Source organism: Crinia signifera, chromosome 5 (assembly GCF_055691185.1).
Source record: "Crinia signifera chromosome 5, ASM5569118v1, whole genome shotgun sequence".
In the NCBI taxonomy this organism is placed as follows: Eukaryota; Metazoa; Chordata; class Amphibia; order Anura; family Myobatrachidae; genus Crinia; species Crinia signifera.
In genome coordinates, this window is record NC_139221.1 from 143,931,675 (window position 1) to 143,953,009 (window position 21,335).

The window sequence follows — 21,335 nt, forward strand, 5'->3', positions numbered from 1 at the left end:
TCTCAAACCGATTCAAGTAGAAGAAATACCCGACTCACATCTTGGAGAAGGCTAACAAGAGAGCAAAAGCACTAGACAGGAAGAAACTTCTTGAACATAAGCCTAAAGAGAACAGAGAACCGGATGTCAAATTCATCACAACATACAATCACCATGAAGGAGTAATCAAGGAGGCATTAAACAAGCACTGGAACATCTTACGGTTGGATCCCATCCTGAAAGAATCCTTACCAGCAAAACCACAAATTGTGTATCGGAAGCAAAAAAATCTGAAAGACCTTTTAGCACCTAGCATGTTGAGAAAGAGAACCCAGCCGACAGGGAGGCCTACCAAAATGCACTGGCAGCTACAAATGTGGTCACTGTAATATCTGCAAATATCTTCACCCAAATAGAAAGAACTTTTTCAATAAGGACAAAACCAAAGAATTCAAGACTAAACATTTTATTAACTGCAACACAACATCAGTTGTATACATGCTGGAATGTCCATGTGAACGACGCTACATAGGTAAAACCAAGAGGGTTGTAAGGAACATAAAAAACAAAGTACAGACACATGCTGTTTCACAACACTTCAGTTTACACCATGACTCGGACCCGGAAAAATTGACATTCAGAGGCATTGAACTCGTTTCCCTCGGAGAGAGAGGAGGTGATCTATCAAATCTTCTTTCACGTAGAGAGATGTATTGGATTTATTAACTGAACACCCTGCATCCAGAGGTCTTCAACGAGAGCTACGAGATAGCACCCTTCATACACTGAAAAGAAGATGAGACCCCTGAGCGGTCAGTGATCTGTAACAAGGTTCCCGATGAATAGTACCGGAATGGGTAACCATCTGGGAAGTCCAGGCATGGTACCCTCGTATATATATATAAAAACCACCCTTCTTTTTCACCCTCACTGCCACCCCCAGAGTCTCCTTCCACTGCTCCATATTACCATCCCAATATAACTATACTTAATTAGTGTGTCGTAGTGACCTGATTGCATAGGTGGTAACATTACACATGCACGGATCTCCTACCAACCACAATACAGCCATACCACACTGGGACGCCCAACCACATCCGAACTTGGAAGCTAAGCAGTGCTGGGCCTGATTAGTACTGGGTAGGGGGACCTCCCAGGAATATCGGGTGCTGTAATATAACATCTTTGGCGAGTTTTCTGTATGCACTGTACCCACCATTGTAATTACACACAATTAATAAATAAACTATGTTTTTACCCCATCACATTCATTCCATGTTTCATTTTTCTTCTTCTTATGTATTTTCGTAAATACGAGACTCAACACCATTGTGCATGTGCCCCAAGGGTGTCTTTTCCTCTAATACCGTTAATTAACTAAATAAATAGAGGGTTTCTTATATATTATTCTGATGTATCCCTAATTTGCATATATACATATTAATTACCTGAAAATATTATGTTTCTAATTTTATTTTATTTCGCCCACTATTGCTGATTCTCACATTTCTGAGAATCATTTGCAGAATAAACTGAACCCCCTGCGCATGGGCTACCACAATCCCAAAATATGGGAGTCTTCAAACTAAGCCTGCTGTGAATGAGTTAACTTCAAGCCACACTGTCAGCACCAGAAATACCCCTGCAGTGCTGTTGCACGAAAATGTCTCCTATGAACAACACAGAAGGACACAGAGCACCAGAGACTTAGCGCACATGCGCAGAAACGGAGGGTCGAGTCCGAACGCGCATGCGCACAAGGACCCATATGATACAAACTGAAGAACTAGGCGCACATGCGCAGTAGCGCTATACTGACGCCGGATGTGTGGCGGAAGTGGGGCGGATGTGATGTCACGCTCCTTCTAAACGGAGCTGACACACTCCAAACCATATTATCAAGTTTTATGACTTTGTACAGCTCGTTTTTAGAAATGTATAAGTGGGGCCACTAGATGCCTCTATTAGCATGTACCACATATCTTTAATTATTGTTTTGTGCTTAACTTACACCTGGTCCAATTAAGCATTGCTAACGAGGGGGGCGGCACCATTGTCTCTATCCCTGTCATAAATACAGCCTCAGTCATTCAGTCCCTTACCCCTGACGAAGTCCTGTTGGACGAAACATGTTGGGATAAACTTCGGTCACCTGCTCCTCACCACACTGCTCCAAGTTAAGCTGATTTGTCTTATTTCTTGATTCTTCATTTTTTTTCTACTAAATACTCTAATGCTATTTAAACTTTTAGTGATCCTGCTTTTAGCTTATAGTTAGTAACATACATAGTATATTGGTTTTTAGTCTGGCCAGTCTGCTTTACTGACCAACTTTATCTCTCCCATCTTTTATTACACATTAAATATATTGTCATCCTTATATATATATATATATATATATATATATATATATATATATATATATATATTTTGACTTTTTATATATTTTTATATCCCCTGTATTTTTTATCTCATCTCTCTGTGTTAAATAAATTGTTCACCTTTATTACAATCATTGTCCCATGTTTACTTAAAACGTGCAAACAAGTCGCTATCCTAGTCCGAACCAAATCTTTTTCCAAAACTACCCTATGAACAGCACACCACTGTTCCTGGACTAAGCTGACACCCAGTATACTTAAAGGGGATTGCATTGTATGGGACCTGACGTCCGTGGAGGATCACCTGTTTTAAAAAAAATTTCTGGCGCACATCTCACTCAAATCTACTTTGTCTATATATATATATATATATATATATATATATATATATATATATATATATATATATATATATAGTTCATGTGACTCTGAAACATTGCCATATGTTGGCAGCAAGTGAAACTACATCCAGCTTGTGAGCTGGCTTTTGGGGCTGTGTGACACGATTCTTGTCCCACCTGGCTTTCAGCTTGCCTGTGTACATGGAGGAGAAGGTTACTGGCGTGTCGTCCATTGAGGATGCTCGGCGTGGTGCGTGGTCCCAGCATCGAGATTGAGGAAAAGCTGCATGCTGACAGTGCCGTGGAGTGGTAGATATAAAATCTTGTGGTAGTTCAGCCCACACCAGAGGAATTACCTGGTAAGAGTACCAACCTCCGGGTCTTTGTGTGTGGAAATTTGCTTATAAAGTAATAAAAAAAGTATTACACTATGAGGCGCCCCTTTTGTCCTTCTACAGTTTCAGATATATATATATATATATATATATATATATTTAAAATTCCGCACTCCCGGCCAACATTGGGAAATGTATGGGGTGCTCCTTTAAGGCAACACAGTATGTCCCAAATATAGAGCAGGGTAGGATATGGTTAATCCAATAAGGGCACTCACCAAAGTCTCATCATGAAAGATTTATTCTTGGTACATTACCAGTCAAAAAAGTGTAGGTCTACGTTTCAGCCACCAGGTGGCCTTTCTCAAGACAGGTCAGCAGTAGACGTCTTCACAGCACAAGAGTCACTATCCTGACTCTTGTGCTGTGAAGACGTCTAATATTGTCTAATATTGTCCCTACTCACAGCTTGTAAAGTTGGGAGTTATGGCAATACTTTGTTACAGTTGAGGTCAAGCACATGGGGAGTTTTGTACTGGGCTCCAAGATTTCTGTTTCCGGCCCTGACAGTGGGGGTAAGACACTCCTAGAACCCCCGTAGGGTCCCATGGGCCCTAATAGTGCTCCAGGGGCCCAGCATTTTCCAGGGTGCACCCAGCATTTTTGTGAGTATGCCCAGGAAATGGCATGTGAAGGCCCCCTGCCCACCTCCTGCATGCCACCCCCTAGTGCGAGAAACTCAGAGACTATGCAAGTCCCCAAGGGCACCCGCAGAGAAGACCTGCACATAATAGCTTATAAACATGCACAAATCTTCACCATCAAACTCCATGTACGTACGAACGTATGAGGGAATTCACAAAGCAGAATGACCCCCAAAGTGGGTCAGGGAAGCAAGATATCCAACATAACTCTGGAATGCCTGGAACAATTTACACCAAACTTGGTACACGTATGACTTACAATATGGGGTAAGACACCCCTAGCACCTCTGTGAGGATCCCGGGGGCACAAAAAGGGCTCTAACCTCTACAAAAAGTGGGTCAGGGAAGCAAGATATGACAAAGTTGCATATAATAGAGGGGGTAGAGGACATTGACCGGGTCCAGATTAGGTTCACAACCTCTAACACCCACAATGCCGACAAAGTGTTGTGGTGGGTCAAAAATAGGTTCAGCCACTACAAAGTGGGTCAGGGATGCAAGGGAGCCCATCACAGACAGATGTATGCCGGTCACACCATGGGTATCACGAGCAGCTAAGCTTAAAACAAAAGAAGGATAAAGTTCAAGGAATGCTGATGCACAATCAAACCTGAGCAATGTTCCATACCACTGATAATACAGATATAAAAATCTGAAACATTAACATTATCACTCTTATTTTAGAAATATGCAGTACACAGCTTATTTAGTAAATACAGTCAACTATGTTTGAAGGTAAATTCTAATTTCTAAACAATTTACCTGATTCTGTACTCTTATTTACTGCTTTGCCACATACTCATTTTTTTTTATTCTAAGAATTCTACTCATTATCTACAAAAATGAATTGAAAGTCTTCTATCGGAATACAGTATGTTGTCCATATTCCATTGTTTTAAATCCTAGTTCTAGAGCAGTGTTTGTTTTGTACTGTTGTGGTTTCCTGCAATAATTCATAGCATAAGATTGATATGGCAAAGCTTTGAGGTGTGAAGAAGTGTTCACAAACTTTATCATGACTTCATTGCAGGTGTTTTATTTTTCATCTGGAAAATCAATATTCCTAAATAGCATGCTACAGCAATGTACTTGAACTTTCCTGCATGATTTCTCCAGCATCTGCTGGGGAAGCCAAAGTACAACTATTTGTATTGCTGATATAGTAGTGTTTATTTTTATATTTTAATGAAAATATATATTTTTAAACTCACACACTAAAAAAATGTGTTTAGTTGTAATATAGAAATGTGCAGTTAGGTTGAACAGATGTTTACAAATATGCTTACATGACTTATATAGTACAGTAAGGCCCTCATTTTGATTCATTCAGTCCCAGGCAAATTTGCAATGGGGAGAAATGTTTTGTGCGCATGTGCATGGCTTCTGTGCGTGCACCATTGGTGACTTGCATAGTTACCGTGGCGTTCACAGGGGGGCGGGATAAAGATGAGCATGCGAATACCCTGCTTTTCCTGAGCATACCCAGAAAAAACAGTGGGTGTACCCAGGAAAATGCTGGGTGTCCCTATGTGAACGCAGCTGGGAATCTGCATTCTGTGGAATGGTGGCTGATGTCATAGGACTACAGCCGCCCACCCCATTTTCAGACCTGGACACCGCAAGTTTAGGTCAGACCGACTTAGATTTGCAAACAGGGTAAATAATGTTTATGTTACCCTGTGAATGGATGTATATGCAAAAATCCATTCACAAAGCGATGGGGATCTTTGGAACATGGCAGGGGGCATGCATTCACATGCCCCCCTAGTGTTAGAAGGCTGGCTAAGCAGCCAATTTTCACTGCTTAGTGAATAATCAAACTCATCCCTAAATGCATATACTGTAGGGACAAAAGTAGAAAAAAGAAATATCGGTACTTATGTATTATCTGGGCTCCCACGTTAAATGCACCCCATTTTTTCATACCCCTACTATCCAAATCCGCATGGAGTTGATTTTATATAGTGTGGCGAGCGCAGCGAGCCACCGTGCCCGAAGCATGGCGAGCGGACACAGTCTCATAAGAAAAACGGGAGCCCAGATATTACATAAGTACCGAAATATCTGTTATACAGATGGAGCCGTGTGGTATCATGTTAGGTTTAGGTGGCGGGATATGGGGGTCAGGGTTAGGCACTAACAAGGAGAATTAGTTTCAGGCTGGGGGAGGGATGGTTAGCTGGGAAGGGGGAATTTACTTACCTGAACTTTATCAGGATTTCCTCCTTCAGGATATCAGCATTGGCAGAGCCGGCCCTAGGCATAGGCAAACTAGGCAAATGTCTAGGGCATTTGGAATGCCTAGGGGCACCAGCAGCTTCTGCTGATTAAATGATATGCAGCATGCCTATATTCTGTCTGTGAGTGAGGCTGTATCTGCATATGAAATAGTGTATTCATGGAAATCACTGTAACATAGCATTCCGTATGCAGGTACAGCCACAGTCGCACACAGAATATAGGCATGCCGCATATCATTTTAATCATCGGAAGTTCCTTGTGTGTACTGGTCACATAACAATGCAAATAACACAAATTTTCAGCAAAAAAGGCACCCAACGTTAGCAGAACCGGCCAGGAGCTGCATGGCCTATTGAGGCAGGATGTATGAGGAAACGTCTGTATCCAAGCAGAAGCAGAGGTCACAGTGTTAGCGGCTGTGCGATTGCTGTCTGCGGGTGGGTTGGTTGTTCAATAGTTTTCGGCATATGTGTAAGGGGCATTATGTGTGTCATGTATAAATGCATTAATAATGTGCGACATGGATGAAAATGGCATAGAAATACTACCATATCAACAGCTAAGTGAAAAATACAGTGACATATTGATACCTATGTTTGTATATTTCCAATTGAGAAGCTATTCGGCAAGTGCCCTAGCTAAAATACCAACGCTGGAGAAGGTGGGAAGACTAGGCGTAATGATAAAAAGCATAAGGGATAAAACAAATAAAACCTCATTAATCTATCCATTAGGAAACAAATATCCTTAGAAGGACCAAAAGCCGAATTTGGGAAATGGTCGGAAGACCTTCCAGACACGTCCCCACAAATAATATTGAAAGCTTTTGTACGCTTGAATAAAATTCTGGTTTCAGCTACATACGCAGAGATGCAATATAAATTACTGCATCGGGCTAATTACTTTCCCAAACGTAGATGGCAGATGGGAATAGCATCAGATGCAGCCTGCTTCAAATGCAAGACATTAGAAGCTGATATACTGCATTGTATGTGGCAATGTCCAGAAGTTAACGCTTTCTGGCAAGAAACTAGCAGACATATATTGATTAAATATGATATAAACATCTTGCTCACACCAAAGTGGGCCTTATGGAATATATATACCCAGACAAGAGTAACGGGATTATCACATGGGCAGAGAGTATTCTTGGTAAAAATATTAGCCGCGGCACGCAAAACAATTTTATCTCAATGGGTGACAAGCAACACTCTAAGTGTGAATTTATTAGAACCGCGTATCGCACACTTATTCCAAATTGACTGGCTAGAAATGACCCTAAATAAGGAGAAGAAAGTAGAGGAAATCTTCTCGATATGGATGCCGCACATTAAGTCCCTATCCACCATAGTAAAAGTTTCCCTAAGACAAGCCATAAATTTAACGGACTGGTATAACTCAGAAACGATACGTCTAGGAGCACAACCCTTTTAAGGGACTAATAGAGGAGAAAAAAGCGGGAGACCAGAGACATGAATAGAGCAGGGAGTATCGAGAAAGTATAAAACCAAAATGGTATCCTAAGATTTACAAAGGAAATACTATAACATAGGTAGCAGGCACAATCTGGTAATATATATTAAACCTCTTAAAGTAGTCACAAAAATAAGAGCAAAATGAGGGTTGAAACGAACTAGAAATAATAAATAGCGAGCCACACTAGCACTCTGCACTTTGTTATAAAGAAAACGGCACTGAGACACCTAATAAAAATAAAACACTAAGACACCTTTTATGCACACAAACTTAACTAAGCTATTTGGTATAGTTAGGCCTTCCTAGAAATCAAAAGTCATTCTAAAAAATTTAATAAGGTACAATCAAACCACAAGACCTAATAATAAGGAGAACCTGAGTCCTACCATAAAAACCAGGCTGAATCTAGAGGGTATAGGGAAAGGGAAGTCAAAATGAGGGAAAATGTAAGAAGAATCCATATTGGTATACATTAGATTAACTAACTAGGGAGGGGGGGGGGGGGAGGGAGGAATGTATCTATGATGTACTGTATGAATGTTTTTTTATAAAGCATGGAAATACCTTGAAAAGAAATCAATAACATGTATGAAATTTGAAAAATTAATAAAGAATATTTAAAAAAATAATAATAATGTGTGACATATGTGTAACAGGCATTATTTGTGTCATGTGTATAAGGGCATCAATAATGTTCAACATATGTGTAATGGGCATTATGTGTGTCATGTGTATAAGGGCATTAATAATGTGCAACATATGTGTAACAGGCATTATGTGTGTCATGTGTATAATGGCATTAATAATGTTCAACATATGTGTAATGAGCATTATGTGTGTCATGTATAAATGCATTAATAATGTGCGGCATATGTGAAACAGGCATTATGTGTGTCATGTGTATAAGGGCATTAATAATGTGCAACATTTGTGTAAAGGGCATTATGTGTGTCATTATGTGTATGAAGGGCATTAATAAAGGTTGGCATAATGTGTAAGGGGCAAACAAACAAAATTTGCAAAGGGGCAATCAAACAAAATTTGCAAAGGAGCAATCAAAGTAGCTAAAAGAGATTATGAAGAGCGCATAGCCACTGAAAGTAAAACTAACCCCAAGAAGTTTTTCAAATACATAAATAGTAAACGTATAATTAAGGAAAACATAGGCCCACTAACCGATATCAATGGAAAAAGTTTTACGGAGGACAAGGGAAAAGCAGAACTGTTAAATGAGTTTTTCTCATCAGTGTTTACTAAGGGAGAGTAGACTGTGGAACGTACACATACCACAAATGGGATGAACAAGCCGGACCTCAATATTGAATTCTCTACCGAGGAAATAATATTGAGGCTCAGCAAAATCAAAACAAATAAAATCACCTGGGCCAGATAGGATTCATCCTAGGGTACTAATGGAATTAAGGGTGGAATTAGCTTCCCCTCTACATTATATCTTTGATAATTCACTATCGTCATGAAAGGTACCAAAAGACTGGAGAATAGCAGAGGTAGTGCCATTATTCAAAAAAGGAAAAAAGGAGGATCAAGCTAATTACAGACCTGTTAGTTTAACATCAATAGTGGGTAAACTATTTGAAGGATTTTTAAGAGATGGTATCCAGGAATATTTAGACCTTCATAGTTTACTCAGTAATAACCACCATGGGTTCGTGAAAATTCGTTCATGCCAAACTAATCTACTTGGTTTCTATGAAGAGGTTAGCAAAAACCTTGATAATGGAAACTCTGTAGATGTGATTTTCCTAGATTTTGCTAAAGCCTTCGACACAGTACCACACAAGAGGTTGATAAATAAAATGGAGGACATGGGATTAGGTGCAAATATCTGTAGATGGGTAGGGAACTGGCTGTGTAATAGAGAACAAAGAGTGGTCGTGAACAGTGCCGTATCTAATATGATACCAGTACTAATGGGAGTGCCACAGGGTTCGGTTCTTGGGCCCATTTTATTTAACATTTTTATTAATGATATTGGGATGGGGTTACTCAGCAATGTATCCATCTTTGCAGACGATACAAAACTGAGCAGAGATTAAATCATCAGAAGATGTCACCACGCTTCAAAATGATCTTGACACTCTAGATGAGTGGGCAAAAAAGTGGAAAATGAGGTTCAATGTGAACAAATGCTATCATGCACCTTGGGAGACATAACCAATGTGCTAGTTATAACCTAAGCGGGGATGAATTGGGTAAATCAGTACTCGAAAAGGATCTACAATGTAATATAGCAACAAAAAAGGCCAACAAAATTCTCGCATGTATTAAAAGGGGCATGGAAACTAGGGACCACACCTCGAATACGCAGTGCAGTTTTGGGCTCCGCACTATAAAAGGACATCATAGAATTAGAAAAAATCCAAAGAAGAGCAACAAAGCTTATTAGGGGAATGGAGAATTTAAGCTATGAGGAAAGATTAAACAATTTGGGACTATTTACACTGGAGAAAAGACGTTTAAGGGGGATATGCTCAACATGTATAAATAAATTAGGGGCCAATATAAGGAACTGTCAAACACCCTTTTTTCTACCAGAAAGGAATCTAGGACACGAGGGCACGAGTTTAGATTAGAAGAAAAAATATTTTGTTCATCTATAAGAAAAAAAATTCTTTACAGTCAGAGCAGTCTAACTTTGGAACTCTCTTCCTGGAGAAGTGGTGTCGGCAGACAGTTCTTTAATAAAATATATATATATATAAAAAAAAAAATTGGTTGGATAAATATTTATTGGTACGCATAAGTAACATAATCTGTCTTTTAAATATCAGAACATACAGTACAACAAGGGATAAGCTACTTTAAACATAGGTTGAACTAGATGGACGCAAGTCTTTATTCAGCCTCACCTACTATGTAACTATGTAACTATATATGTTTATAAGGACATTAATAATGGGTGTCATTTGTAAGGGGCATTACTGTGTAGTATTATCAGGGGTGCCGAGAGAAATGGGTAGGGGGTACAAATTACCCAGGCCAAAGTCTGATGGAAGGGCCCAGTGGGGCCCCCGGGCCCCCTCCCCTTAATTGACAGCAGCAGCTGCAGCTCCTCTCCTCTGCCCAGCACACATTGCTTTGTGCTGGGTTGCAGTGTGGCCATGGGGGTGCTTAAAATACAATATTTTCTCTGGATTTTTTTCTAAGGGTATAATGTGAATAATGTGAGGAGTAAGGTAAAGTGGTACTACTGCTGTGTGATGTAACGCGAATAAGGGACACCATTGCATGATACTGTATAATGTGAAAAAAGTTGCACTACTGTGTGGCATAATTTGAATTGGGGGTACTATTGTGTGGCCATGCCCCTTCCCAGCAAGAACACACCCCTGTTTGGGCTGTGCACCGAATGTGTGCACTGTTTCTTTTTAAATTATTGTGGGTAGGAGCACCAAACAGATGACTCCTATGATGAGGGTTGATGGTGCTGGGAAAGGGGAGCAGGGTCAGAGGCGGAACTAGTGGCAGTGCTAGGGGCTACCAGCCAAAATCTTGCCTAGGGCGTCATTTAGGCTAGGGCCGGCTCTGAGTGTTGGTATTATAACCACCAGACATCTGTCTGTATTGTGTTTTTACTTTATTATGGACTACTTCTGAACATAAAAGTACCCAAACTCTTCAGTATCTAATATTAAACTGTAGGTACATTTTTAAATCAGATAATTAATCAAAACAACTGAAAAAAGTGACATTACAGTATATTAGTCAATACAAAAGATTGTTGGAAGTTTAGACCATTTTACTCAATGTTTTCAAAAACTTAATTTTTGTTTCAAATAAGTCTCTTTGACATAATATTTGAGAAAATAAATAATCTTAGAAGAAAGTACACAAATATGTCATAATTTTTATATTAACCCCCCCCCCCCCCAAAAAAAAAACACTAATTTATTTTTGTATATAACCTTTTAATAAATGTGATTGGAAGTTATCCAAACCTCATTCTCTGCAGCTGCTATGCATTCTGTAGCTACTTGTGATGCCTTTACAGATGTGGGATGAATGCCTTTGTGTAGAGGTACAGTAATTGGGGTAGTTTGTAGTATTGTACAACCAGAACTGTTGTCATTATGATTTAAAAAGAGTAAACACAGTTGTTTGACAATAAGTGGCTTCACCCAACCTATAACCATGAGTGAAAGAAAAGTTTGTGGGTTCAATTCATATTATCTGACAAATGGCCAGAAAATCACAAACTCTGCTAGGGTATGTAAACGTATGAGCACAACTGCAGATGTTTGTTTGGTAAGGTTTGCCTTAAGCATATGGAGTTAACTTTGATGGAGCTCATCAGTTCAGAGGTATTTTTGTCAACTCACATTTTTATTGATTTTGTGAGTGTCACTGGCCTGGTTTCCCATTTTGGGCCTGATTCAGGTTCACTTGCATAAGCAAATTATCTCTCTAATGGACAAAACCATGTGCACTACAGGTTGGGCAGATGTAAAGTGTGCAGAGATCGTTAGATTTGGGTTTTATTTTGTTTCAATGGAGAGTAAATACTGGCTGCTTTATTTTTACTGTACACTGCAATATATGTAGATACTGTATCAGTTTGAAGTACAAACCTTACCCAAATCTAACTCTCTCTGCACATGTTAGATCTGCCCCACCTGCTGTGTGCATGGTTTTGTCCATTAGAGAGAGAATTTGCTTTTGCAAGTGAACCAGATCAGACCCTTTGTGTACAGTACGTGACTTGGTTTTTAATCATTCAAAATCAGTGGATTGTTAAGTTCCCAAATGGACCAAAACATCTTGGGTGAAATATAATAGGATAAGATATTCAGAAAGTGAGATATTTGGTGATAAATTTCCAGTTTTTTTAAAGCGGCAATCATTTACACTGCTAAATAAAACTGGGTTTGCAGTGTAAATGATTGCTGCTTTAACAAAACTGGAGATTTCTCACCAAATATCTCACTTTCTGAATTTCTCATCTTATTACATTCCCCCCCCCCTTTGTTTGAGAGGCAGGTGAAGTGGACTGAAGGGGGATTCTGGATTCTCATATATGGTGGTGTTACCAATGGGGTAGTAATGCAGGATGAAAGATTATTCCATTCCAAGCTCTCCCTCTTTTTTATTGTTTTTCTTGTTTGGCCTCCTCTGGAAGTAAAGAAGAGTTGCGTGTTTGTAAAATCTTGTCATATTTGTTCATTTGTTTTGTGAAATAGTTTGTATTATGTTGTATATTTACTGAAGAATGGAATTATCCCATTTATCAAAGCTTGCATCTGCTATGCAATCCTAAACATTAACATTGCATCTAGCATTGCATTGCATAAGGCAATCATGTCAGATGAATGTTGCACCCACAGGGACAAGGCCATAAAAGGAGTAATGTGATGTGATGTGCTGATTGTGTATGCACTGTCATTGGGACTGCCATGCCTAGGGGCCATTTTCATTGGAGGATTCCTGGGAAACCCTGGCAGAACTACATCCAATAGAGTGTAGTATATAGGATAAAATGGGCTACAGCACTCTGATTGATTTGCATTCCAAATATTGGTAACTTGGCCAGCATTGCATCCCCCATAGAAACCTGTGATGGATGCCACTGCTAGCAACAATGGAGCAATTGCAGAAAATATTGGAGATACCTGCTGCGAACCATCCATCTTATATTGCAGGGATACCAAATATTTATGGATATACCTTAAATATGTGTTTTTGTTTTTTTGCAAACATAGTCATGAATATTGTTGGATAAAGGGACTAACACAAAAAACAGTTGCGTTATTGCCCACTGCAGCAGAAAAGATTCTGTATATCATTTATGTGTTGCATGTTGGGAAATGTTAAACTGAAACTTATTGGTTGTTTTAGACATTGTGCCATTGCTTGCATTTCATGGCTGTGTGTGTGTGTGTGAATATTTCTCCTCCATGGAAATTATACTGACCAGCAAATACAATTTGGTATATTACACTTCACCAAACACACATAAATTAGTAAAATAAATTGACAGTAATTGCTTCATCCTCATCATGGGATGAGCAGATTCAGAGACAGAGGTGGTTGAATACTTCTTCAGACTATAAATGTTTATCTAATAAAAAAAAACTTTTACACACAATACATAACAATAAGAACAACTCACCAACTCGAAAACATAACCTTTCCACATGCCTCTAACTAATTCCAATAAGGTTCAGATGGCTTGGTTCATATTTATATTGATGTGTCTGGATATTGGGCCTCATTCTAGTTCACTCTTTCTGACAAAATCCTTCTTAGATGGACAAAACCATGTACACTGCAGGTGGGGCAGATGTAACATGTGCAGAGAGAATTAGATTTGGATGGGGTTTTACTTCAAAGTGAGATCTAAATTGCAGTGTAAAAATAAAGCAGACAGTATTTACCCTGCACAGAAACAAAATAACTCAACCAAATCTAATTCTCTTTGCACATTTTACATCTGCCCCCACTTCCACCCTGTCTAAGTCACAGTTGTGAAAGAATTAAACTTTATCATATTTGCACAAACTGGAAAACTCAATCGATGGTTCATGAATTGCAACACGATTTGCAACTGGATAGCTAATCGCGATCCATTTGTGATTCTCTTGCCAATTTTGCAAGAGCATATTCTTTTAGACTAAGGGCGGTATTCAATGAGACAAATGGCGATGTGCAGCGAATCCTTTTCAGGATTCGCTGCACATACACCACTGCCCGCCATGTTCTGGAGCCTCGCCGGCTCCGGTATTCAACGAGTCAGGGGCTCACTGCCCCTGACTTGCGAATTTGTGCTCCTGCGGCGATGCCGCAGGGAGCCTGAGGATGGTGGCAGGCAGGGAGATGGAAGTCTCCCTGCCTGCCCCAGAACGTTTGTGGGGGGGAGGTGGGCTCCCCGGGTGCCAGGCAGCACAGGCTACCCCCCGGGGGTGCCAGCAGGGGACCGGGTATATTCACTACACCCGATCATGCATATGTAATGATCGGGTGAAGTGAATATACTGTATGAATATCTAATGAGCGGCTCGGCTCCGGCCCCCTGCTGGCTGGTCTGTGTAAAAAAATATATATTTTTTTTAAATTAAATATATATTCATGTGCTTACAGCATGCCCCTGCTCAGAATAAAATTCCTGATTTTTTTACACCAATTGTTAAAAAAAAACACTTTAATAAAAAAGTTCACATTCCATTTCACCATAAAAAGATAGCGATTGCTACTCGGTGAATCATGGCGAAAAAAACCTTCAAATGTATTCGCCATCTGGTCATTGAATAGGGTGATTCACCGTTTTAGTCAAAAATTCGCCATAAAAACATGGCGAATCAGGCTCATTGAATACCGCCCTAAGTGGCAGCTTTCTCCTTGCAGTGCCTGCGACTACTCAGATTTAATATCAGGGTTGAATCAGGCGCATGATGCCAAACAATAGAACATAAAATTGGCCGTTATTAACCAAAGCTGATCTTAGTTAAACTTGGCGTAAACTGGAATCTTTATACATTTACCCCCTTTGTGTTATACCTAGGTAAGTAGCATTATGTAAGGTGAGTATAATCTTTTTTACCCAGTTGTTGTTTAGATATCTGTGCTGGTGTTTGTTCTTGGAATCATCTTCTTCAACTATAAATACTTGCAAGTACAGGTTGAGTATCCCGTATCCAAAATGCTCGGGACCAGGAGAATTTTGGATAACGGATTATTCCGTATTTCGGAATATTTTAATATTTCAATTATGTATTTTGAAGTATCTTGCATTTATGCTGTATAAACACATAATATACACACAAATATATTTTATTACCACATAAAATACACACAAATATATTTTAATTGTTCAAAAAACAAGGTTTCAAAACGTGAAACAAAATGTGTGTACTATCTCAGCACTGAATTTGAATGCCAAGCAATCATTGTCTTGCACATATATAGTGCCAGTTACATATCATGTCCCCAGTGATGCTGTTACAAATGTCCCCAGTGAGTTTTTAGCAAAAAAAAATTTTTTTTTCACTTTCTGGAATGTCCGTATTTCGGAATAATTCGGATAACGGATATTCGGATACGGGATACTCGACCTGTACTGTATTAGTTTTGTAAGTACTTAAACGTATGCTTATTCAAAATATCAAATAATAATAATAATAATAATAATATATCAACACAGAAATGAAAATGACTCCGTTCCATTGATGCCTGTAAAGGTGGTGCACAGATGGTGATGTAGGATTATTCCAATCTTAGTGTGGAGTAATATAAATCCCTGCCTGTTGTAACTGCATTTGGATATGAATAACTCTTGTAGGGTTAGATATCTTACTTCCATTTTACTCTGGAGTGACAGCTTGATGATGTCCTTTCACAATTCTCAAGTGTTAATCCGCTATACTGTACTTCAATATAGTCTGATACGTTCTAGGAAGTTAAAATAATTAGTCTTTAAGTATCACAGTTTAAGATTATTGTAGTTACTTCTGAGGGGACTATTATACATCCAACCACTATTCATACCTCCCAAAATGACCCATTCAATGAGAGACACAATTCTCTGCTCCGGGACTCCCTCTTAATGTACAGTATGTTACATAGTTACATAGTTACATAGTAGATAAGGCTGAATAAAGACTTGCGTCCATCTAGTTCAACCTACGTTTTAATAGCTTATCCCTTGTAAAAGACAGAATATGGTTCTTATTAGTACCCCTGGATATTTGTATCCAATAAATGCTTGTCCAACCTTATTTTGAACGTATTTATTGTATCTGCCAACACCACCTCTCCAGGAAGAGAGTTCCAAAGTTTGACTGCTCTGACCGTAAAGAAATTTTTTCTTTTGAGGGAACGAAATTTTCTTTCCTCTAATCTAAATTCGTGCCCTTGTGTCCTAGTTTCCTTTCTTGCAGTAAAAAGAGTGCTTGAGAGTTCCTTATATTGGCCCGTGATATATTTGTACATGTTGAGCATGTCCCCCCTTAAACGTCTCTTCTCAAGTGTAAATAGTCCTAGCTTGCTTAATCTCTCCTCATAGCTTAAATTCTCCATTCCCCTGATAAGCTTTGTTGCTCTTCTTTGGGTTTTTTCCAATTCCATGATGTCTTTTTTATAGTGTGGGGCCCAGAACTGTACTCCATATTCAAGATGCGGTCTAACCAATGCCTTGTACAGTGGCATAATTACTTTTGAGTCCCTAGTTTCCATGCCCCTTTTAATACATGCTAGAATTCTGTTGGCCTTTTTTGTTGCAATGTGACATTGAACACTGCACCCCAGCTTATTATCTATATGGACTCCTAGATCCTTTTCAAGTGCTGAAGTACCTAATGCCTCCCCGCTTAGGTTGTAACTTGCACACTGGTTACGTCTCCCGAGATGCATAACCTTGCATTTATCCACATTGAACCTCATCTTCCACTTTTTAGCCCACTCATCTAGTTTGTTAAGATCATTTTGAAGTATGTTCACATCCTCTGTTGATTCAATAACTCTACTCAGTTTTGTGTCATCAGCAAAGATGGATACATCGCTGAGGATCCCCATCCCTATATCGTTAATATAAATGTTAAACAAGATGGGCCCCAGTACCGAACCCTGTGGCACTCCACTTAGTACTGGTATCATAGTTGATACTGCACTGTTCACAACCACTCTTTGTTCTCTATTACACAGCCAGTTCCCTACCCATCTACAGATATTTGCACCTAGTCCCAGGTCCACCATTTTATTTATCAACCTCTTGTGTGGTACTTTATCAAAAGCTTTTGCAAAATCAAGGAAGACCACATCTACAGCGCTTCCATTATCAAGGTTTTTGCTGACATCCTCATAGAAGCCCAGTAAATTTGTCTGGCAGGAACGATTTTTCACAAACCCATGTTGGTTAATACTAAGTAAACTATGAAGGTCTAAGTATTCCAGGATACCATCCCTTAAAATGCCTTCAAATATTTTACCCACTATTGATGTTAAACTCACAGGCCTGTAATTTGCAGGGTCATCCCTTTTACCTTTTTTAAATATTGGCACTACCTCTACTATTCTCCAGTCTTTTGGTACCATACCTGTTGATAGTGAATTTTCAAAAATGCAATATAGAGGGGTCGCAAGTTCCTCCCTTAACTCCATTAGTACCCTAGGATGTATACCATCTGGTCCTGGTGATTTGTTAGTTTTTATTTTGCTGAGCCTCAAAATTATATCCTCTGTCGAGAGATCCATATTGAGGTCCGGTTTGTTTGTCCCAGTTGAGGTATCTGTGCTTTCCACTAACTGCTCTCCCCTAGTAAATACTGATGAGAAGAACTTATTTAACACTTCCGCTTTTTCATTATCTTCTGCAAAATTTTTACCGTTGATATCTGTTAGTGGGCCTATGTTCTCTTTAATTACTCGCTTGCTGTTTATGTACTTGAAAAACTTCTTGGGGTTAGTTTTGCTTTCTGTGGCTATACGCTCTTCGTTTTCCCTTTTAGCTACTTTGATTACTTCTTTACAAGTTTTGTTTGTTTCTTTATACTTGATGAACGTCTCCTCATTTACGTTATTTTTATAGAACTTAAACGCTTTTGTTTTATTGTTGATCGCTGTCCTTACTTTTTTGTCCAACCATGTTGGCTTTTTGTGTGCCATCACCTGTGTTCAACAGGTTAATTGATAAGAAATGTGTTTCACTACAGGTGATGGCAATCATACATTAAGAGGGAAGTCCAGAGGCAGATCATTCTGTCCCTCCTGGAGAGGGACATGTTGGCAGGTATGCACTATCTACTGCTGTGAAGTGAGTGGGTCCTGAATTATACTCACAAAGAACTATTATACAGTAACTCATTTTTTATATATAATCTGGTTAAGATGTAAAGTATGTATTTTCCATATAGATCTATTGAATTTAAAGACTCTAGACACTATTTTTCTTTATTACTTAACTGTTAAGTAATACACTAGTAAGATTTATCTTCAGATCTGGCTGGTTGGAACAAAAATATGGTTATGGATGAGTGACAGTTTGTCAGTTTTCTAGCATTTCCAAGCAGATGGTCAACTGTCATCCATAACCATGTTTTTGTTCCAACCAGAGAGATCTGAAGATAAATCTGCATGTGTATGGCCCCCTTTAGTGTTAGTGTGTATTAGAGTTACAATCCTGTTTAGTAATATCATCATGTTATCATTTGTGAATTGACTTTTCATTATTTCTTCTCAGCAACACTCACATTGACCAATTTCTACTCCAATCGTATGCATGGCATATTGCATGGGTAATTTGAGAAGTTAAATATTGGGTCTGATTCTGTTTCACTTACAATAGCAAATTCACTCTCTAAAGGACAAAACCATGTGCACTGCAGGTGGGGCAGATTTAGCATGTGCAAAGTGAGTTATATTTGGTTGGGGTTTGTACTTCAAAATTAAATCTATATTGCAGTGCAAAAATAAAGCAGACAGTATTTACTCTGGACAGAAACAAAATAACATCCAAATCTTAAGCCCCGTACACACGGGGGAGATATATTGCTCAGCCATATATAGCTGAGCAATATATGGCTGGGCAATATATTGCTCAGAAAGAACAAGGGGGACTGCACAGCGCTCGGAGGGTGGAGACCCCTAGCGGCCCGCACTCCTTGGGGAAAAGTCTCGGTACATACACCAACCCCAGGATTGACGTGAAGGGATCTAGATACCTTAACACCATCACCCATCGGGGAGACAACAGGCATTGCCTCACCGCGGGACAGCTTGCAATCATCTAGTCAAAGATCGCCTTCCCGTCACTCTCATCTTCAACACCCAGCCAACAGTTATTGCTCCCAGTTTCAACACCAACACCCAGCCCACAGTTATTGCCCCCTGTTTCCACCAGCAGAACACCCAGCCCACAGTTTTAGCTCCCAGTATTTGACAATACACCGAACCAACCACAAAAAAACCCTGAGCGCCAGCACTCCACCCTTCTATTTTTGCCAATATATTGCTCAGTTTGTCCTTTTCACCAGCGACCAGAGATGGTCGCTGATGAAAAAGAAACTGCCGGGGGGAGCCCGGCAGTGGAAATCAGCTGGTTGCAGGAGCATGTTCCTGCGACCAGCGATCACTACAGGGGTAAAAAACGGGAGCGCGCACCCGGCGATATATCGCCGTTGCACACTCCCATCGCGGGGAATATGGTTGCCTAGCGACCATATTTCCCACGATATTACACAAAATAGCCCCCGTGTGTACGCACCTTAACTCTCTCTATACATGTTACATCTGCCCCACCTGCAGTGCACATGGTTTTGTCCATTAGAGAGTGAATTTGCTTTTACAAGTGAACCAGAATCAGGACCATTGTCTCTTCTATATTAAGTTTTATTTGTCTGCCATATTGTTTTGCAATACTTGTTTGTATAAGTTAATTTCTTGCTTGGACTTTCAATGGGAATGTATTGGTAGGAGTTTGTAATCATTCTATTTACATGGCACATCTTATTATGTAAAGATCATTGCTATGCTGTTAAGCTTTGGCTCTTATTACTGACATACAAGTGTTATCATAATCAGAATATTAGTGTTGTACAGATGTTGAAAAGAAGGGAAATATACTTCAAACCAACACTACCACAGATGGACTTCATTAATGCATTTGTTATGCTGCAACATCTACTCTGCCCCTCATGTATATAATCTGTGTTTTTGTACTATGTAATCACCAGCTACAAATTTGAAACTGCATTTCTCCCCCATGCAGACCCTTGTAAGTCTTTGATGTAATGACTTTGCTTGTAATTGGTGTCTTTTGTTTGCATGTTGTTCAGTGAATCTTAGTTTATTGGTGCATGATGTCTGCTGTTTATTCAAACACACTGCTAATTATCTTCTTTGCCCATTTGTGGTCAGGTGTTGTCTGTATTACAGACTTATTATATCTTTAGATTTAGTGAGGTGCAGCTGTGTTGTAAATGATAAAGTGTGATTTCTGAAAAAGCAAAAAACATTAAACAACCTCACGAAACAGGTGATTTCAACTTTAAACTTGACAGTTTATGTCTGAACATGGCTACAGATGCATAACATAATGCTTAAAGCTATGTAAGCAAATGTTAGGCATTTAGGAGACAAAATTACAATGCTAATTGAGATACTGACAAGGGATGATTTAGGTATTGAAGCTATAAAATGGTACAATGACTACAGTATGTTGACTGGGACATAGTTAAAACAAGGCTATAATATATTTTGGAAGAACAACGTGGGAAGAACCAGAGAAGAAGTAGCCATGTAGCCATATATATATATATATATATATATATATATATATATATATATATATATATATTAAAAAAAAAACAACAACAACACAAATACTACTTTAAACAAAATACTGTATTGTTAAAATACATATGCTCAAATGCTGTTTGGGTGACAATTTTCATGGAGGCAAAGGATACTATTTGCATTGGATTGATCTATTGTATAGACCACCAGGACAGGAACCTATTACTGGATATCATTAACATGGTTTTAAAAAGAGAGGTCATAATTGGGAATGACTTTAATCTACAGTACCTGATGTAAATTGGGAGGGTCTTTGGTAAGTGGAAAATGTCTAAATTCCTTACAGGGAACATTTCTCAAGCAATTGGTGAGGGAGCTTACTTTGTGAAGATGCAAAATTAGATTTAAAACTCATAAATGGTGACAATATATCAGAAATACAGATGTGTTCAGTAGATGTATGTGAACCCATCTGTATTTCTGATATATTGTCACCATTTATTAAATCTAAATTTTGCATCTTCACAAGTAAGCTTCCTCACCTGGATCCACAATACATAGGAGGAAATTGACTATAGAAAAAATATGCCTGAATTTGGCGTATTCGTAGGCAGTTGTATGCAAATACGACTAACT

The 21,335-nt window shown here is 39.1% G+C and overlaps 1 pseudogene; it reads left to right on the forward strand.

Moving 5' to 3' along the window:
* The first annotated feature begins 1,039 nt into the window (after positions 1–1,039).
* LOC146006022 (5S ribosomal RNA) lies at positions 1,040–1,157 on the forward strand (annotated as a pseudogene).
* The last annotated feature ends 20,178 nt before the right edge of the window (positions 1,158–21,335 follow it).